This window comes from Rhea americana, unplaced genomic scaffold, assembly GCF_003343005.1.
Source record: "Rhea americana isolate MKP2758 unplaced genomic scaffold, rheAme1 scaffold_153, whole genome shotgun sequence".
Classification (NCBI taxonomy): Eukaryota; Metazoa; Chordata; class Aves; order Rheiformes; family Rheidae; genus Rhea; species Rhea americana.
Genome location: NW_028185628.1, coordinates 84,090 through 105,932, shown reverse-complemented (window position 1 = coordinate 105,932; position 21,843 = coordinate 84,090). Strand labels below are relative to the sequence as shown.

The 21,843-nt window shown below is 36.8% G+C and overlaps 1 protein-coding gene across 1 annotated transcript in view; it reads left to right on the top strand.

Moving 5' to 3' along the window:
* Window positions 1-21,843, top strand: part of ARB2A (ARB2 cotranscriptional regulator A) — a 266,638-nt gene that overhangs the window by 194,582 nt on the left and 50,213 nt on the right. The window lies entirely within an intron of this gene.

Genomic DNA, 21,843 nt, shown 5'->3' with positions numbered 1-21,843 from the left:
GGTTGTTAATGAGACCTAACCCTGCAGATGAAGTTTAGTTTACAGCAGGATATTTTTAAGGCTTGGAAAATGTAGTCGTACTTTACTTGAGAGCTTACAATGACCAGAGACCTGTAGTCATATTTGTACTGTGGCTGTGGAACCTAACCTTGCAGATTGTCAGTTCTGTACAGACCCGATGAAATGAACATTCTTCGATAGTTAGAGAAATGAAATATTACTAAAAGTTTCATAGCTTCCAAATTCATATACCAACTTTCTGCTGCCTTAGAGAGAACAACTACAATTTAAAAGAAAAATATTTCTCAGTAGTAGAATTCTTCAAAAAAGAATTAACTTTAAATTTGTGTGTGTGTGTGTGTGTGTGTGTTGTGGAATTGAAAGTCCTCCACTGGAGCATCTGTTCTGTTTCTTTGTAGTCATCCTATAAAAAAAAATGAAAATATATAATATAAAAGAAGTTCTAACTTATTTAAAGAACAGACTGATACTTTAATGGAAATATGAATAAGTCTGAATATTACATTTCTGTTGAGGAAGGGACAGGGTGGGCATAATGTTTATAATCCACTGACTGAAGTCCCAGCTCCACTGAAGTCATTGACAAAAATATAGTTTAGTTAGATTAGGGTTTAGGCAGTAATGATTGCAAAAGTTAGCTATTTTTAATTAATGCATACATACAATGCCACAAGATTCAGATTGCTGGTGTTTTACAAGTTACTGTAACAGAGTTTGGACAGTGATTTAAATGTAAGTTATCAATTATCAATTTCATTCTTTGTAAATAAAGGCAGTTTAAATAGTATAACTTTGTGTGACTATTGCTGAATTACCAGTTTACTCATGTTATTGTTCATATTTCTTGTATTCATCTCTTATATGGACAACTGTAAGACATTTACAGAGGAAGAAGTGAATAATCCCTGCAGTGTTTTTATATGAACAATGGCATAAGTCTGCATTATAGCTATTTGTAATAAATTGACAACATGTTACTAAATGTAGAAGCATTTAATGTGAGAGATTTTATTTCACTTATTTTCTGAGAATTGTAGTACTGAAATAGCCCACACTAACATACTGGCAGCATTGCCCTTGGTATTTAAATGAGTAACAGTGAGAGCAATGAGAGCAGCAAGAGATTTTTTTAAATATATCTTTCGCAGATTCACTCTTCTACTTGGAACCCTGGCTTTTATTTGTGTTCATACTGAGAAGTAGGTTCAGGAATAACTGCCTCTTGGTCAAATCTCATGAGCTAGTGTTTCCGTAAAGAGTCTGGTACTCAGCCATTCAGCATTTGGGGATTTATCGGTAACCTCTGATTGTTTGTGAACAGTCTGTATTTCAGATTATGTCACAGTGTCTTGCTTCTGTTTTCCTTACAAAGCACTAGAGAGAAACAAATGGCCATCAAACTGGAAAAACAACTTGTATTTCCAGATAGAGTTGTTCAAGCTTTTGATTAGAACATTATTAAGTAATTAAAATGTTTGCCATAATTCATTCATGTCTTTCTTATAAAAAAGAATGAATACTCTTCAATAATTAAACGCTGTAGGCATGAAAATAACAACGATAAAGGCAGTTTTGGAGAAAGCAAGCCCCAGTGAATCCATCCTGTGGCTTAAGTAACTCCTTGTGGACAGAGCTGGAGTGTTGCAAGGGTCCCATCTTCACAGTCTTTCCTCAGTGTCTCAAGGATTTGGTTACATGCTAATGTCATAGCGTAATGTCTTTGTGCAGCAGGTTGTCATCACACAGAAAAGATTATCTGCTAAAAATTCCCATTTAACCCAGTTATCCTATGTGGTGTATGTAATCCCCAAAATCTTCCCATGCAGTATTACAAGATCCCTATGCTATCTCAAGTGTCTTCTGTCAGATCTGTATCTCCTGTTCAGTCAGTCAAATAGCTGCCCTTCTTCTTACCCTTCCTTATTCTTTCAAACAAGAACCAGAAAATATTCATCTGCACAAAAGAACCACTCACCCTGAGCTATTTATCTTTCATCAGGGCAAGGTTGGTGGGTGGCAGTCCCTTCTGTTATTTCTCTGGCTCACTGCTCTCTCTAGTTTCCAGCTCAAGTGTGGACAGTTACACTGGTAGGCTCCTCAGTTGCTGCTCTAGCTGCCAACTCCTTAGCTTGGAGGAGCCTTGGGTAAGCCTCCTGCCTTCCATCTAGTCTGTTGGCAAACTATCTGCTACCCCCTTAGCCTTCAGCCCTCATTAGGGCTGTTGGAGGTCCTTTTTTTTTTTTATCATCTCTCAGTCCTGACCCATTTCCCTAATGGAGTCAAATCAAGAGAGATCCCTTCTGTCTCCAAGGAGATGGATCCACTTCCCATCTATCAAAAGACATAAGCAAATATGGGGTGGGGAAAGGTAAATACTTTAAAAGCAGTCATTACATTAAAGATTATTACATAAAAGACATAGGAGTCTTATTGATTAGGAGATTGGAGGTGAACAAGAAATTTGATACAGCCAGTGTAGTTGAAGCTTTCACCACAGGTGGTATCATTTTACTGCTAACCATACTTGTAGTTCCCTGTATATAACATTTCTGAGACCTTACAATGTTGCATCTCCCTCTGGAGCAGGGAGGGAGTTCACAAGCTGTTTAGGAAGCCATCCTATCAGAGCAGGTGCTGTGCAGGAGTGGCTTAAAGTGAGGTTAGGGGGAAGCAGGTCCATGTATTCTGAGCTCTGTCCATCTCAATTGCAATTCAGGAGTTAAGCTGCTTTCATTTCCGAGCAGTATCTACGTAGCATTAGCCCAGAACAGGTATTGCCAGGTAAGCATGGCCTTTGTTTTCCTGAATGGTGTTTTCTTTGGGTGTCTCACAGGAAGCACCTTAGTGTTTGCATAGGATGCATTCCTTAGCCCATGTACTTCTGCCAATGATAGCTTTTTGTTTAGGAGAGTAGATTAAACTTTGCAGTATTTTGCCAAAGTGGATATGCCCCAACACTTATTTACATAATCAAATAAAAGACGTTTTTGTTATATTTAAAAAAATGAATTGCCTAATCAAATCTTTTTAAAGTCTCTCTAGTTGACCCCCCAAATCACTAGTTATTCTTTAAACAGTTGCAGTCAATGTAGTTAAAACATCATAAAATACAGAAATTATAACATCAAAAGACAAATAAGATGACACAATGGACTGGAATGTTGACAGTAATCAAGAAAAGCTCTGTTCAGGGAAGAGCTTGATCTTGAATATGTATCACTGTAATACAAAAAGAAGCACATGAATTCATGTAGCTAAATAAAGTGAACTCAGGCTGGCTGCAGAAATACAAATGCTTCGTTTTGGAGGACAGATGGGATATATGTCAGACGTGCTGGGGACCAATTTTAAACTTTGAACAATATTCTAAGACAGTCCCCAGATACTGTTTCCTGGTACCAAACATTGAGCTGGGATCTATATGTTATATATAACATTTAACTTCAGTTAGACAAAATTTCTAACTAGTGTTAAGCACAATTTTTTTACTTGGAGTTCAGAAGAGATCATTACTGTTACTTCTAACAAACTGCTGCAGGTATTTGTAAGGATTTTTACAGATAAATAAATTAAAGGAAAATATTACCTGCTATAAGCACTATTGCACATCAAGAAAGGAAACATGGAAACTGTAATTAATATTCAAATACATTGTAGGGGGTGGTACTTAGTATATTTGCCCTAACTTCCAAAAGATCCCACAGAGTCGTTCCTTAACAGTGTGGTGTGCTGAAGAGTTGTGGAGGATTGAGTTAATGCATGAAATGACTGGGTGTAGAGGGGAGAGAGTGGTAGTCTTCCAAGCTCAGGTAAAATATATGCATRTGTCAGCACAGAAACGAGGTACTTCGCATTGCACAGAGGTTCAGAAAGGGAGTGTCGTGCTGCTTTACCTTTCCGAATCCTTTGAACTTGGCTCCCTCTTGATACAGCTTCAGTTTTCCCCAGGCTGTACTGTGCTGTTTAAATATGTCTCTTTCTTACTAGTGGAAAATTAAAGTGCCATTCCCTTCCAGGTAGCATCTATTTGTGGTACCAAAATAGGAACTCACCCACAACAGATTGAGCAGATAAGCAACCATCCTTTCACACAGCCAAGAGCCATTAAAGCTGAGGCTTAAATTCCCTGCATCAATGTTATAACTTCACTGCGAAGGATGGAACAGTTTATGCCATGCAGAACTGCTGTGTCAGGCTTTTGACATCTAAACTGTGCCATCCCAGTAAGCCCTTGCTGCAGTGTGTCCTCGAATCCTGGGCCACCTTTACCTCTCTGGTTGTATCATGCTACTGATGTGAAATGAGCTTAAGTGGCAAAGGAGGGCTGGTAGTTGTTTCTCACAGAGCTTGCCCTGCCAAGGAGTTGGTTGTCATCCACTGAGCCTCTCGATTTAAACATAGCCGAAGCACTCCTGCACATGTTAAACACACTATGTTCTTTGGGGCTTGGGACTTTTCTGGAGATAAGAGACTTTTCAGTTCAAAACAAATGAAAGATGAGATTCTGCAGAGCTCCGTGAAAAACAGGGAAAAGCTTGTTACCTGCTGATTTTGAGTCCTTGACATAGCCTGACTTAATGTCAAGACAAGAATATGGTACTAAACAGTCCCTTTGCGACTGCTACTTTGTGCTAAGTAATAGAGTAGCATCAATTATCCTTGAGTCGGGCTACAGTAAATTTAAGTAAAGTTATTCTGGACTGTTAGATCTGCTTAAAAGCACTGATTCAGCAAACTCAATGCATAACTGGTAAAGGAAGCCTTTCTGTAGAACAGAAAACACACAACTGAACCCCTGTACACACTTGTGTAGAGCTGTCAGATAAAGCCCTTGTTCCAGAGCTTGTGTTAATAACAGTAAAACTAAGATTTTATCCATTAGATTCCAGAGGTGATTTTTATAAGTTTTTCCTAACAGCTGGCTTTTGCCCACTTTTCTAAAAGCTCAGCTTTGTATTTCTATAAAAAGGCTCCATACAATCATAGAACTACCCCGTGCTGTGTAAGTTTTAGGGTTCCAACAGATTGATCCCCAGTAAAGTTAAATGGTGTCTACACTGCCACAGAGTCTGTACTCAGAGTTAATTACATGAGTAAGGTATATGCTAGCTATAGCAAAGGACCAACTTGTTTTCTCTATTTTTTTTTCCATCAATTTTAATTACAGCACACTAAACTGCCACTCTTAAACATTTATGAATCTTGCTCATAATAAACAGGGCAGAAGCACCCATAAGCCGTGTTAAGCACTCAAACAATACCTGACTCATCCCTATAGTGCTTTTCAGCTCAGTTTACCAGTGCTTCTGACTTTTTACTGATAAAGTTTAATCAGTTTGATTAAGATAGTTTTGTGCTATATTTTGGTATTAGTGTTTCATGTACAGGGATAAGTATCCAATAACTTCAGTATTAAGAAATAAATACAAAACTACATATATTTTACAATAAGGCAGATTAGATAATTTACTCATTTTGTTGAAAATGTTATATTTGCAGTCAGTAGTCATTCATGGAAATTAAGATTACGGTAATCAGCGTTTACTGTAAACCTCTTTACATGCTATGTCTTCATGCTCTTGTAGTTCTGTCAATAAAAGCTTTTTACTTAGGAGAAAAGATAGTCCGGTAATTTGTTTTAAGGTACCTTTTGCATTAGTAAGTAGCACGAGTAGAGGAATACAGGGGTCTGTGAAGGTTGCCTCTTAGCTTTATGTTACAGTTTCCTTACATGCCGGGCATCTTGGTCATAAACTCCAGTTTTGCTGCTGTACATTGTCAGTCAGAGACTGGAAATTATTGTGGAAACTTTGAAGCATTAACCAATCTTAGCAACAGCTTTGGCAGTTGCTGCGTATGTGTGCTAAGTCCAACTTTAATGTCATCTTAGTGTGGACACAAGTAGCTTTTTACCTGCTCCCGATTCTTCAAAGCGGGTCTGCTTTCAGTCTGCTGCTCAGCCTCAGGTGTTTCAGGCACCTTTTTGTTTCATGTATGCTTACCTGGATGTGATCTTGTACAGTGTGTCTTGAGTAGCCTAGCTTTTCAGTTCCTTGGAAAGGACAAGTTCTGTAAAGACCTGCTAAGCAGTATTGCAGGTTCTTTTCCAGAATGTCAGAGCCTCAACAGTAAACAGGAAAATGTGAATTTGGAAATATTGACTTGAATTACCAGATGTTGCAGTGGTGAGAGGAATCAATTTTCTAACTTCCTGTGAACAATTAGGTGTTTAATAATATGGTGGAGCTATTTTTTTAGGACAAAACACTCATATTCATCAACTGTTCTAAAAAAAAATGTAATATGTTTTGGGGGAAGTATGATATTAGAGAAACTATTTGATCAAGAGTTATTCTTGTACTCAAATATATCTGTTTATCATTGCATTTTTTTAGGATACAGTGAACTAGTTGCAATGATGTATGTTTGCTGCAGAATCCCTCAGGCTGTCTTTGACTGTGGTAATAATGAATAATGTAAATTATTAAAGCCAGATATTTCCTGTAAAATATTTGACAACGGTTAGACTGCTGTGACCACTGTTTCCAGTATTACTTAATATTGTTTCATTAGTTCTTTGTATATTCTTACCTGTCCTAAGTCTTATTCTAATGTGTGATTGCAAACCCCTGGGTTCAGAGACTTTTTGTTCTGTCCTTGTGCTTCATCTTAGCCTATGCAGAAGCCAGCAGGAGCATACAATGAACATATAGGGAGCAGCCTGTCCTCTGCATGGTCACGTTTTTAAAATGCTTACACCTTTGCCCCTTACTGGTGCTTACAGGCACAGTGGCAGTACAATGAATAATGAACACATACGTGTTTAGAATAGGCAGATGCAGCTTTATTGAAGATTTCCAAATGACAGTTTAAACTGACACTTTAAAGACTCTATGATAAATATAATTCWGTTATTGCTGAAAAGTCAATCTAATTCAATCAGCACTAGTTCTGTCTGTTGAAGGAGAACAACTAAAACAAACGATGTTTTATATTCTAACCTATGAAAATCCTTCAATAGGAAGTGAAGGTGGGATTCAAATTGATGTATTCCTCCAGGGCATGTCAGAATATGCCCTAGCAGAAATAGTTGTTTATCCACCTCCTGCTGCTTCTTGTGATTGCAGCAAAAACTTTCTTTACATAATGGCTTGTCACCACATTTTTACACACAATTCCTTCCCAGCCTCTCAGTGCAAATAGGGAGCATTATAACAGATGGCACACCTGTCTCCTTATTGCTTAACTGGTGGGTTAAGGTGTTGTTTGAGTGCATCTTCATAGAGTGGAAGACAAGGCCATACTACTCTCTCTTTTCACCTTCTCTGAARTATCTATGGGCTCCAGTCCAACACTAGTAAAATTCTTTACATGGGTCTCAGTAAGTTTTGACTCAAGTACTTTGTGGACGGAGGTTAAATATTAGTCTTTGTATTCCATGTTGCATCCTCTTACTCTTACTCACTTTAAAGATATTTTCCATCTTTCATCCTCAATAGCTTTGTGAAGCCAGAACRTCCATAGAGATGGGATCTGCTACATCAGTACAATTTTTCATAAAGGTTAGAATTCTGCCAGAACTAAGAGCCTGTTAGGAACACTTTAGGCCTCTGAAAGATGTAATCCAAAACGTAATGCCATTATTTTTTCCATTGGCTTAATATCCAAAAAACCTTTCACATTTCAGCTTGAATTTTCTGTTGGAATCCAGATCTGCGGATTTTGTGGAATTTTTAAAAATGTTTCATTCTAATTGAGCGCTTTTGATCTTGTTTTCATAAAAGCATATAGTTTAGGCCAGGAAGGATGTTTGGATGACTTAGTCTGCACTTACATTTAAAGATCTTTAAATTTTGTTTTTATGCTGAAATCTGTAACTTACATTTGGTTAAAGTATGTCTACTAGAAATTCATTCAGTTTTGACTGGAAGGATTCAAGAGATGAAGAATCCATTGCTTCCCTATGTCATTTATCAAACAGTTTAATTCCAGTTTGACTTTACCTGGTTTCAAACTCCAGCCATTCRTTCTTGCTTTGCCTTTTTCTACTAAGTTAAAGAGACATTGTGAATTATTTACTGGAATCAAGTCAGCTCTCGATTTATTTTGAGAAACTAAATAATCGAGATTTTTAACTCTCACTGAAGATTACTTTCTCAAGATTTCAAAAGTTTTTTATATGTTTCTCTGCGGCGCTTTTCAGTCTTTTAGTATTCCTTTWTAAGGAATGTTGTCTTCATCTCATCAACATAATACAGAGTTCAAATCTTCGCTACCTGCTTTTCTTATGTTTCATCAACCAAAGTGCCACATAAGACCATTTTATCACCATGCTGTAGAGAGTGTACTTACAAAGCAGCTTGACCACCATCTCCTGGTATCCTTTATAGAACTGCTGCTCTTCATCTTGGTTCTGAAGTATTGTTCTGAAACTTTGCGTGTAGTTATTTTTAAAACAAAGAGATGAACACATGTAAAAAAACCCCACAAAAATAGCTGCAGTCCTCCTTCTCCTTGTTAATAAGCTGTCTGCTAGTCTTCTTGTTTTGTTTTGTTTTGTTTTGTTTTGTTTTGTTTTTTAAGCGCCAGGGAATTTATATTTACTTCCTCTGCTGTTGGATAGCCTTAAGCCTGATATCAGTCCCTATAAACTCCATCAGCAATGTCTGTATTAAATGATAATTTCTCCATTACAACTACATTTGCAGATTACTTAGTTTGCAAGTTCTTAGGATTATTGAGTAGTATTGGTTGTTTTAACCTTCTCTCACAAGTGAACAAGAATTCTGCAGTCATACCATTTGTCCTCTTCTGAATTTATGAAACATTAATCAATTTCTTCCTAATTCAAAGTTTCGGTTATAATTAGGTTTCTCCAAGTTTTGTGAAAATAGTTGGCAGTCTAGAGGAAGAAGTTACTTTTTAATGTCTCCATTGAAGGAAGAGGAGGAGTCGCTCTGGTGTTACGCATGGCATCTGAGAGTAATTAACTAGCAAAGCAGCAGTCAAACGACCAGCCAAACATAGCAAGCATGTGTCTCCGGAATAATCCAAAATGTATAGGGTCCTCGTTCCAGCGGTTTCACAAGAAATCTGCTTGTGAGGGGAGCAGGATGTAGGATGCTGGAAAGGAAAGGAAGGGAAAAATCCATAGGAGACCTGGCTTCATTTGTTCCACTGTTCAGAATATTCTGGAGAAATACATCAAATGTCAGACCAAAAAATTAGTATACTCTGAGTATCAATCTTTATAACCTAAGCATGCCAATTCATGAAAGAGTGAAACTGAGTTTGTTTGTTTAAGATTTATTTTCCATCAAGTCACACTGACTTGATTATATTTTTGTATCTTAGTACTTCATTAATAGATTCCAATATCATAGAATTGTAAGGCTGAAAGAGATTTTTAGCGTTTTTCTGCTTCAACCAGCAGCCTAATTCAACCAGCAGCCAAAGGCAAGATCAAATATTCATATGTTATTTCCTGGCAGATATCTATCTAATTGGTTCTTTAATAGTCCTGTGATGGAGATGTCATATTCTCCTTGGGCCGTGTCTTCCAAACTCACTAGCTTTACTATGAGACTGTAGTTACCCTTATCTTCCTTGTTGCATACATACAAGTTCAGGAGCAACTAGGTAAGCAATGATTCTACAGTAAAAGACTTAGGGAATTTGGTTTCAGAAGCTACGCTTAGTGAGCAATGTTGCAAGGTAGCCAAAAACATGGAGTCTTATACTGAGATAAATAACTGGAAATGGAGCTTATGAAACTTCTGTAGTTATCTCTCCATTCTGATCAATACTGGTGCAGTCTCAGATGGGATACCATGTCCTGTTTTGGGTATTGCACCATAAAAAATACATCAGTCAGTTGAATAGAGTGGAAAGCATTGAGAATAATCAGAAGTCTAGAGCAAATGACTTGCAATGAGAATTTGAATGAATTCGGATTGCTGTCCGTAAAGAAGAGTGTATTTTCTAGGGAGAGAGAAAAGTCACAATAAAACAGTAAAAAGAGTGGATTCTTTATGTCCATGGTAGCTATGGCAGGAATTTATGAGCCTATATGCCCATTTTTCCATTATTTTTCCTGAGACTTATGCCAAACTAACCATGCAGCTAATCTTTTCTGAAAGTTGGATTAGGATTTTTCCCTTCTTATGTAATTTCTCTGCTATTTTAAGTTTTAGTTAAAATGAACATTAGTGGCCAGTTAATTGTTTTATGATTCTGAATACAAACTCTACAAGCCTGCTAATTTAGAAATATTTATCCCTGAGTAAATATTGATGAGTGAAATAGAAGGTACTTCATCAAACACTGCCATTCTTTTGCAAATAAAAAATAGAAATATATGTTGAAGGATTTCATAATTTTTTCTACGGTTTTATCTACAGTTTCACCATATCCATCTGAAAAGGGATGTATCTTTAGTAAGAGTTGCATTTGTTGCTTGTATACGAAAAAACTTCTTTATCGTACCAAGTTTGCCAGCCATAGATTGGTATTCCTTTGATAACTTTAGCTTTCCTTACCATCTTTTTGTACCAATAACAAGCTCTTCCCTCTGTTTTTTTTATATCCAGTGACTTATTTTACTTTTCCAATGAACCAGGACTCAAAACTCTCTAGTTTGGGTTTTGGTCATCTGGCAAACTTCTTAAGAATATTTTTCATTCATTTCTGTTCACGTATCTTCTCTTGATTAAATTTGTTAGTATTTCACTTTACCTTGAAGAAGATAGCCTTTTGAAGCACTGAGTATATATAATGCCGGCTGAGACTTTTCTCTGTTTAATTAGACTGAATGTAATCAGGTCAGGGTCACTGGCCCTAGGCAAGCACCAACTTCCAGCCCAGTGGTTTCATTCATCTCTATCTATCATAATGCTCTCTAAAATGTTAAATTTGTGGAGAGCATTGTATCTATTTTGATAAAAAAGATTCCTAATTTTTAGAAACACTAGTTTTGATTTAGAACCATCCAGAAGGGACCGATAGTATACTTCTTCTGAACTGATGTTTTCCATAACAGTGAGGCTTTCCATGCATTACAGACGTATGTTTAAAGAGGAGTTTATCCTAGTCTCTGGTAGGTCTGTTCCTCAGCTAAGGTAGACTGCCACAAACCTCCCAAGCATCTCCTCTTGGGCTTCGTAAGCATGTTAGCGTGCATGCATTAAAGATCCATGATCAGATAAGTCTTTGGTAAGTACTTGGTATTACCAAATACCAACTTCCTTGGTAATTGCTTGGAATAAGTAATGGTGTTTTTAGAGCAGAACACCATATCCTCACCACTTTTAATATACAGACACTTTAATACTTCAGATATACAAATTATCTTAACAGCTGTCAGTAAAGCCAGTTACATCAACTCCCTGCTCATTGCTGGACAACAAACAAGAAGTATTAGAAAATGTCCAAGCAGTGGGACAGAATTTTTAAAATGTCTTTTCTTTTTCATCTTTGCCACATAAATTTATTTGCAACACATGGAGGTTAAATTTATATCGTATTTGCCTTCTTAGCACCCTGCCCTCAAGTTGCTAATTTAACAGTTTTCTGGCTGCTCCAGCTAGCTTTCAGCCGAGAAGATTAGCTTCCCAACCTGTGAGATAACCAAGAAATGAGAAACATAGAGCTCCATGATGCCATTTTTAGAGGCCCTTTTCACAGTATAACTGCACTTTGAGCTTTCTCCTATCAAGAAACGTTCCTATATTTGGAAGGCCCAATTTTCTGTTGAGAGGACTTGTCATTTTCTGCTAACCAGTGTCAGCAACTAATCTCATCATGTTAATGTACAGGGACAGTCAAGTGACTTGTTTTAAATGCATTGTGATTGTAATCTCTTAATTAAAAGCAAAAGCAAACAACTGCTTATAGCTAATGTTCAGATGCTGATTGTTTACATAAATAGTTTTAAGAAGAGGGCTAATTTAAGTGGGCATATTACATTCTTACATTTATGACATGAAAACCATACTCTGTGTAACCATTTTAAATGTATTTACATATATATATATATATATATATAAAATATTGTGAATACTTATTTATTCAAAGAAATACTTTAACTTGATTACCTGCATTTAATAAATATTATTATTTTAATTACATTATAATTTTAATGGCAAAGAGTGGAATAGGACATTTTCCCATGTTAAGACTTTTATTTTAGGTAGGTTTACAATACATGTCTACAACATCTTAACATAGAAATAATCCACATGGTTAATAGAGTAACACATTTTAGATTATGTTCTTTATTGTGGCTGTGTGTACAATAACGAGTTTGAAGGCAAATATCGTGTAATTTAAACAAACATAGTCTTAGCAGATGTTAAGTGCCTATCTACTTTTAAGGACAGAAAAGGCTGCAAATGAGACATTGTATATAGAAATTCTGGTTACTTTATCTGAGATTTTTATGTAACACTTGAAATGATACATGTTATAATACATAGGGTGGGTATATATAATTTTATATTGCATATAAATAAAAATCAGATATATTTGAAATCTGAGGCCAACTTTTACCATCAGAAACTCATGTGAGGATGCTTTTGAGTTATACCAGAAGCTTACACATGCGTATGAAGGCTGACATTAGCTCTAAATTTGCTTTGCTAGACAAAACAGATTATATTTATATCTGTGTGTGTTGTTTTCCTCTTTGCCTCTAAAGTGATCAGTTGTTTTTATGTCAGAGTTAAAACTGTATACTAAACTAAGTGTTAAACTAAGAAGAGCTTCTCCTCTGGTGTATTTTAAGTCTTTTGGAAATTTCACTTGAACATTCATGCTTTATGTGAAACATAATGATGGTCTAGCCCTACCAGAATGTATGAAGTACCATAGTTGGTAGATCTGGAGTTTTCAGATGCAGCTGCACATATGGGAAATGTATACAAAATCTCAAAACACTTTTTTTCCTAAGAACTGGTATCACTTTACAATTCTAGGATAATTAAACTTTGAGGACTCATCATTAGTCTAAGTTGTTACATTGAAATATGTGTTATTTGAGTAATTTGGTGGCAAAGTCTAGACCTCCACTTGTGCAACTTGTCCATTTAGTGAAATCTGTTCCCTTTTCAGTATTTTCCCACAAAATCAAACACATGTAATAGTTGAAGATTTCCTAAATCAATACTATGCTGAAGTCTAATGATAATTCATGTAAAAGCTGCAAGATATGATTTATTTAAAGAGTACTCTGGACATTTATGGTTTTGAGAGTTTCTTGTTACTAATTAAAAAGCTTAGACTTAGGTATTTGGTACAGCTTACAAATTCAGCTTTTTGAATCTTACAAATTTCTTTTGATAGCTAGAGACCTGATTCAGATACCATTAAAATCAAAGGAAAGCATCCCAGTGTTTTGATGGGTCTCACATCAGTCCCTTTGTCTCTGGAGACTGCTATTTTAAACCAATTGCAGAGCATGAATTAATGACAGGCTTTTTTCCAAGCATATTTTTTCTCTTCTTATAATAGCCCTGGATGAAATTTATTAAACATTTGTTTATGCTTTTATCTAGTGTAATTCTGTCCTCAGCCTAAGGACACAACTTGTGTCCTCCAGGAGAGCCTGAGCTTCCCATAACAATCTATGTTACTGTGCAGAAGAAAGGATGCAAGCTTCAGGGGACCAGGAGCTGAAAGAGCGCTAAAGGGAGCCTGACTTGGTAGCTGATCATTAGGTCCCTCTTCTATGATGTGCAGCTTTGAGCCTCTTTCCACTGAAGAGGGAAGGGAAGTTGGTTTCCTATTTCTCTGTCAGTGCTCTAGCCACTGTACAGCTATATAAGAGATGTGAAGGGTGAAGGCAACTTCCTTTCCTCATCCATTTTTTAAAAAGAGTGCATCTTTCTTGTTTTTTTCAAGGAACAGTTGTAGAGCTCTCAGGAGAGGTGTCTGGGTTTTAATCTTCAGTCTGGCGATACTGAAGTGCTTAAGCATCTAAGTCCTGTGCCAGAGCTGGCCTTCAGTGCACATTCGTTGTTTTCAGGCCAGTGCATCACAGCTAAAGCATTGCTCATCTTCGTGGTTTCTTACACTGTACCTGTGTGGGGAAAATCATAAAACATATATTCTGATCTTATCCTTAATTAGCTAACCTGTTCTACTTAATTATTTTTACCTGTGCCTTGTAATGCCATACATTTTCTGGAAAGGTAGATCTAATGATGGAGTGGTCTCACAGGTGGAGAGGCAAGACATTCATCCAGACTAGCAGTAAAGCTTCAGACTGTCGTACAGCCAAGTCTGGCTACTACCCCAGGTCCTGTATTTTCGCGTGTGTTGCTTGTGGGACTGTAGCTATCACAAACCCCTCTCTGCAGAGCTTACAGTTTAATATCTGCAGTTGACTGCAGTAGCTCAGGCCTGCTCCTTTGCAGAGTCACCTGTGGCATGCCTGCGGACAAGACTGATCCCAAGATAAGGTATTTGCTTAGAAGAGATGTGCTGTTTTATTTTTTTGATGATACTAAGCAGAGGAGGAATCAGTGACAGACCAAAGTACCGTCCGAGAGATGATTGGGATTTATATTTGTTATGTATTTGTTATTGTGTGAGGACAAAGTGAAGAGAAACCAGAAAGAGCCAGAAGAAGAGGGCCCAGACGAGATCATACCAAATCACAATGGCATTTACCTACAGGCAATCTACAGATCACTCTCAATGAACAAGCCCACCAGTAGCATATTTTTAAACAAGGAGGTCAGATGCAAATTGGGCATTAATATTAGGATACCTAAACTGTAGGAGACCCAGCTGGTTTGGTAAGCAAAATTTTTTATTAAAAAGTTAGAAATTCCTGGTGCAATAGAAATATGAACATTTGTATTAGGCAGGTACTGTCAGATTGTTTTATTTTGCTTTCTGAGAGCTCTGTTACTGGTTAATACAAGGAAGTCCTAGTTTCTGCTCATTTGTTTCTTCATTAGAGCTACATTTTATTTATATTTTTTTTAGCAGTGTAATCACAGCTTGTATTTTGCACCAGCAGATAAATATGCTATTTTGGCAACAGATTTCTCAGCAATCATAGGTGGATTGATGTATCTTCCTCCAAAGCTTTTATGAGCCATGTAAAACATATTCACTAGACATACAAATAAGGAAATAAAAAATGGTTTTGAATATTTGTTCTTCCCACACACACACACTTTTTATATGTTTTGTTAAATCTGATATGATTTTTTCTGCTCTACATCTTTTTTCCTAAACTTTTCCTCTGACTTACTGCCTGATTGTAATGCTACTAAAGATTTACTGAAGCTTTTCAAGTGATATTTCAGCTACTGGAGAGGCTCTATTAGCTGAATGTATCCCCAAATGTGATGCAGCGTTGTATTAGCATTAATATAGATGTTGGTGCAAAATCAGCGGAAGTAGACTCTATATCTAATCCCACACCCTTTCTCTTAAGTTCACTGGCAACAAAACTAAGTTACTTCTTTGATTTCAGTGCTGAAAATGCAGTATTTTTAAGGTTGCCCTTTAGGTCCTTGTTTTGGTAATCATTACGTCAATGCCCATGAAACAGGTTTTAGAATTAAATTTGTTTCAACATTGTTGTCAGACATCACTTAGACTTGAATTTTGGTTTTGGCTTTTGTTTAGCTTGTGATTTCTCTCAGTAAAATACTGCAGCAGCTTCTTGAACATACAAAAGCTTATTAACGTCCTAAACTTTGGCAGCTGTAGAAGACTATATAGTCCATTGTTTAAAGGGGGGCAAGTGCTTGTGATATGCACAGCACAATTTGGCTGAAGTGGTCACCATTTCGTAGATATGCCTTTTTTGGACGGCTTTAGAAAAAGTGTCTGGCTCCAGAGTACTATTAGGCTGTAATTAGTGTAACTAAAAACTAATAAGAAGGAGCAGAATAGAGGTCCCAGTAGACTTCAAAGGTTTTAACAGGTTAAGGTTGGAGGGCAGTGTGTCCCCTTGCTTAATCTGTTGCCATATCTTCTGAGTTTTGTTGAAATCTTCCATGGCCTCTAACTTTGACGTGTTGCTCTCTCATAATTTAGTGGTCACATGCCATGTTCTTTATTTCTGCCCATTTAGACAGAAATGGGTCTTTGTGAAGGGCATCTTCATTTTGTGTTTACATTATAAATGTGCACAGGTAAACAGCTTTTTAATGYAGAATAAAGATTTTTCTGCTTTAATATTCTTGTCCTGCTAGCTTTGGACTAAACAGAAAGAATTGTTTTGCTATACTTTGGCATGTGATTTGTAGATAGCATTTAACATGTAGAATAGGATGAGGTTTAAAGTCTAATTATTAAATCAGTTGGATATTGTACAACTGTTTCCAAGTGATACCAAATATCATGCTTTTATGAGCTACTCTCTTAGACCTAATTGGCCAAGGATTGTTTTATTTTCTGTAAACCTGAAAGCTCTTGTTAGATAAAAATACAACTTAAGAACTTTTTTTGTGGGGAAAGTGCAGTATATATTCTTCAGAAGAGGAGAGAAATAACCATCAAGGGCACACTGTTCAAGCTGCTTTTTATTTGTTTTTTTTTTCTCTCTCTTCCGACTTGTGAACTATTGCATCTCTTCTAACTCTCATAACCTTCACAGGCTGGATTCAGACAGTGAGAGGTGAAAAGCAGTATTTCTTTCCCAGGCACCAGACAATCAGTTTTCCCTGGTCACACCTGGCCCTAAGGGAGATTCTCCTCGTTCTGCCCATTGTCACTTTACCTTTGGGGATAGTTGTGATTGCCTCCTCCAGGCGAAGGCTAGTGAACCCCTCTAAAGCCACAGGCAGAGATTCCCTATGGTTTTCTCCTTCCATCTTTTCCTTCTCCAGCATCCTGCACTGCACATTCTTGTTGTGCCTGAGCATAACTGTTCCAAGAAGGAAGATACTAGAAGTCAGTTCTGCAAAGCAACACACTGCAAGCTACCTGGACCAAACTGAACTTGGGTTTAATTATCTTGTTAACTGATTAAAACACTATAAAAGTAGTAAGAAAGACAGAGAGGGAGTGAGAGCAGTCCAGTGTTAGATTTGAAGTTCATCAGCAAAAAAACATCATTTTTCATACAAAGATTTCGCAAGCAATGACACTTGGATAGTATTTGGGAAATCTTTCTTTCAAGACTATCTTGCGATTATCTATGGGAGTACTACATCAAAGCTGCACTGACTTCAAAGCTTAGAACCACTTACAGCTTCCAGCTATTACTAAAACCTACCATTTCACCCTGCCAGCAAGTCATCTTAGCTGCCTCTTTAAGTTACACTGATCTGCTTCCTGTTTTCTGATTTTGGGAAGGGGAGGGGGAACTTGTAAATTAAATATAGCTGTTCACACTAAAGTAATGTAAAAATCCAGGAAAAAAAGAATAAATGGAGGCATTAAGACATCAAAGATTTAATACACACTCAGCAGTGATTTACATATGCACAGTCTCATTTGGCCAATTTTAATTAAGCTGACTGTTTTGAGAAAGTTTTCTGACCATGTTCTCCCCCTGCATAAAACCCCTCAGTGAAGTGAGCAAGCTATTCAGACCATTCTTTAGGTCCAGATGTTAGTTATCAAGAACAGAATCCTGTACAGTAATCTTGACTGATGGACAAAGTCAACTTTGGCAGAAGTAGACTTGTTTTGGGACTCCCGGATATTTTCACATATATACGCCTCAAATACCACGCATCATGAAATCAATTCCAGGCCATGTTCTATATTCACGGCTTCTGATCTGCAAAGACGCGTGTTCATGCACAACCATTTGCTTCACCTGAAAACAATGTGTTAATAAGGAGCAATGGTCATCATTTACTGCTGTAATGTTACTGGTTCCTTAGCATTATCAAGAGAGGTTGTGGAAGCAAAGTTTGCCTATTTGATACCTGTGGAGTCCCTGAAACAACTCATCTGTGATAGTACAGGACTGTGCTACATTCTCTGAACTGAAATAAGAGGAGTAAAATGTACTGAAATTGTAATTTATTGCAGTATTAATATTATTCAACACTTAAAATTGTTACATTGTTATTTTCTGATTGGGAGTTTTATGCCTGGGGTTTTTAAAATGGTACATTAATCTCTGAATAAAATTTGTCTTGCAAATGACATATTAATAGAAAGTTAGGAACAAGTGTGAGTCTTTGAGTGTGTTTCGTGTAACAGTTTATATGTTCAGTACAGATCAATGACATGCTCTCTAGAGCTAAATGTCATTAATCCATTTACAGCTGTTCGCTGCAATGAAGAGAAATTACCAGTGAAAGAGCTGATCGTATGTTAAGGAGAATTTCTCTACTTCCATGCATTGTTCTAGTTTTATATTTTGCAAATGTGTTCAGTGCCTTTGCAAGTGTTTAAAGTCAATCTTTTTTTTATTTACAAAGAAAGAGTTTGGCAGCAGTCAGCAGTTCTGAATCTTCTGGCAAGTGTCCAACGCACTGGTTGTTTTGCCACACTTAGTTCCACATCGCTGAGCTCAGAAGGCAGACATGGCACAGCTCTATACTGACCTATTGGTCATGACCACTCCTACCTCATTCTGAGGGTTTTTCATCCTAATCTACTCGCACAAATAATGTAGTTCTGCAGCAATAAATGAAGACTTAAAATACAGAAACATGAAGGCAGTTAACATATTGTTTCAGACAGATGATAGTTGCCACTAGGTGTAAATAAGTGAATTATAGTGTAACACAGTCAGTTGAAAAAGAATATTGTCTTTTAAAAAATTGACATATGAAAAAGAATACAGGAACTTACTGTTAAGTCTAAAATGTGCATGGCAAGAGTATATTATGTCTAAAGATTGTGCCTTTGCTTTCAATACATAAAAAGAAAGGAAGAAAGCTTCCTGACTGGCTGCTTATTCAATCAAAATGTCAGATTATTTGCAATAAATAGTTATGGAGTCAGATATGACTCCATCTATGAATTTATGTATTTCACTGTGTGATAGATTTTTTCTTCTTAAAGAATACATTTCCCTGAAATAAACTGTGCAGAGTAAGAACAGCATAGTCATTTGGAGTTCATTGAAAATATAGGAGGACATCATGTTKCTTGTCCTTATGTTAAACTTGGCATATTGATTTTTTTGCACAGCTTGCAGCATAGAAATGTGATCTACAGCTATGGCAAGGCAACCTAACCACATGTGAATTTGTTAAGTACTGCTGGATTAGCAGGAATCATCGGACTGTGTAAATACGGAGACTTGACTTCTTCCATAACTTTTTATTTATGACTTAATCAATTAAAACAGCAAGTTTTGATTTTATTGGCTATAAATAAATAATCACAAATCATCAGCAGAAGCTATTGTTTTATATACTTGCTTGTTTTCACGAAGTCAACGCTCTGTAATTTAGCCACAATACTTTTACAGGCAGAACTAAAGTTAAGGATCAGCTCTGTGAAGATAAAGATTCAACAAATGTTGTTAGCTTCTGTTTTTTTAAATTAGCACATACAATTCAGAAGGGCATAGTGTGTTTCTTAACTTGCAGGTTTTTATCTAAATTTGTCGTTACTTTCTTTGTATATTCTTTGCCTCTTTAATCTTTTGTTCCCTTTATGTTCAAAGATACTAAGATTATGGAAGCTACTGATGCTGCAGTCTGCATTTAAATTTAGTTACGGTATAGCTGTGTGGAAAGAGTCTTCTGATGTGATACTGGTTTGCTCTTCTCTGTACATTATTAAACCTCCTTAAGTACATCTATTATACCATTCACCTTGCTTGACTTCAAAGAATACAGCAACTGTGTAGAGAGGATGAACCGTAACTCTGCTGAGTGGGTTACCTGTGGTTTCTTAGAAATGCTAATGCATTATCTCGCATGTTTGTAAAGTTATCTGCTTGCTGCTGGATTTGAGAAACAATTCTGCAGTTCTAGAAGCAAAATGCTAAGATGTCCAGGGCAAAGAAAATGACTAAAGCTACTTTGGGATTTGAAATTGTTGGCATTCACCCTTTAAACCCATTTCCACAAAAAAAATATATTAATAGTGAAGGTTACTTCAGAAGAAAACAAAGTTGATGCTATTCCTAAAGAATCTCTTGAGTGCTGTCTCGCTGAATCACTTATGAAAATGATCTGGACTAATGCCTGGCTTATCATTCAGAGTTTATTGGAAACTAATTTGTTCAAAATGTTTGGAATAAGCTAAAAGCTGACTTGCTCATCTAATGAAAAAGGTCAAAACAGAAAAGAAAGTGCCACTGGTTTGTGTTAGGTGACACTGTGCCCTGCTTGTCTAATTTGATTACACAGAGCCACAGAAGCCCCAGGCAAAGCTGATTTTAGCTATAATCAGCTTCTTAACCTTTTGAGAACTAACGTAAACACTACCTACCAGCGGCTAATTATGTTGCTCTGTTACATACAACAAAGTGCAAAGGTAAAAGTGTAGAACTACAGTAACACATGTTATGACAAGATTACTCAAGGGAATTACAGCTGCCTGCATTTTGTCTGCACTCATTGATTTCTTTTTTAGAAATTAAAAATGAGTTATAAGCGCTGAGCATCAGTTCATCGGTCTTAAGCAGCATTTCCCCTGTCATACTGCTGTCTCACCTTGGAATTCCACTTATGTGGGGGAGGAGAGACTAACTTTGGCTTTATTGGTATAGTCCTAGTTTTGTCATTTTGTATCGTTTCAGGTTAGCTTTATCCTAATTTTTTTATTCTAATAAATCATATATGTTTGCTTCCTTGATGGAGAATATCATTCAGAATGATTTGTAAGCTCTTTTAGAAAATGTCATGTCCATGTCAGACACCCCTCTCTAGTTGGGACAAATGGGATGAATCTTATTTTCATATTATGTATATACGTATTATGCAGGAACTAAAAAGCTGAGGCCCAAAAATGTCTCTGCAAGACCAATGTGTCTTAAGTTCTTGTGTGCTTTGGTTCATACGATCCTTCTAGTTTGCCAGAAATTTTGTATTCCCATGAACTTCAAAGCTTTTAGGAGACTTCTAAGCCAATGAACTTTCAATATATTCTAAATGTCCCTCACCTATGCTGATCTATGATTTTTTTGTAAGGAAACCTTGATCTACTCATCCTCTTACATATTTTGAGATAGCAAGTGGCCTTTTTCTACTCTGTAGAAAGTGTATTTGTCTTATTCTTTCTGTATCCCAGTACTTCTTGGTCATCAGTACCTCTACTCACTATCATTCTTCTCCTATAGTCTGTTCAGAGATGTGTCCCTAGTGAATTAAAGATAGTTATGAACAGGAACATGATTGCAGGTGTTACAGGAGCAGTCTCATGCTGCCTGTGTCCTTCACCAATTTGTCATGGGGTAGCCATGGAGCTGGAACACGAGGATCAATTTGCAGCTCTCGATACCTTTTGCCCATACACTTCACACTAAATTTCAGCATGGAGTGCTGTGACAGTCAATACATTAGCGTGGGTGGGGTTGGGACAGGGAAATAGATGAGCGCTTGCTAAATTCAAATATTTATTTTATGAACTAAAATTAATTAAACAATGATAACTAAAGTTACTAAAGCAATAATACTAAACAAAATACCATTTATACAAGAAAACAATAAATAATAATGCAGTACACACACACACCTCTCTCTCACACATGACCAAATACAGTTACAGGTTATCTACACTATACACTGCACCAGGTGAGTAATATTCCTGCACACCAATCCCAGTAGGTGACTGGTCATGGATCAAATCAGGGTACAGCATGTGGCTTGCTTTGTTGCAGGTTCAGTGACAAGGACAAGGTCACCAATGCTGCTTCTTTGACACTTTGGCTTACTGGCAGCT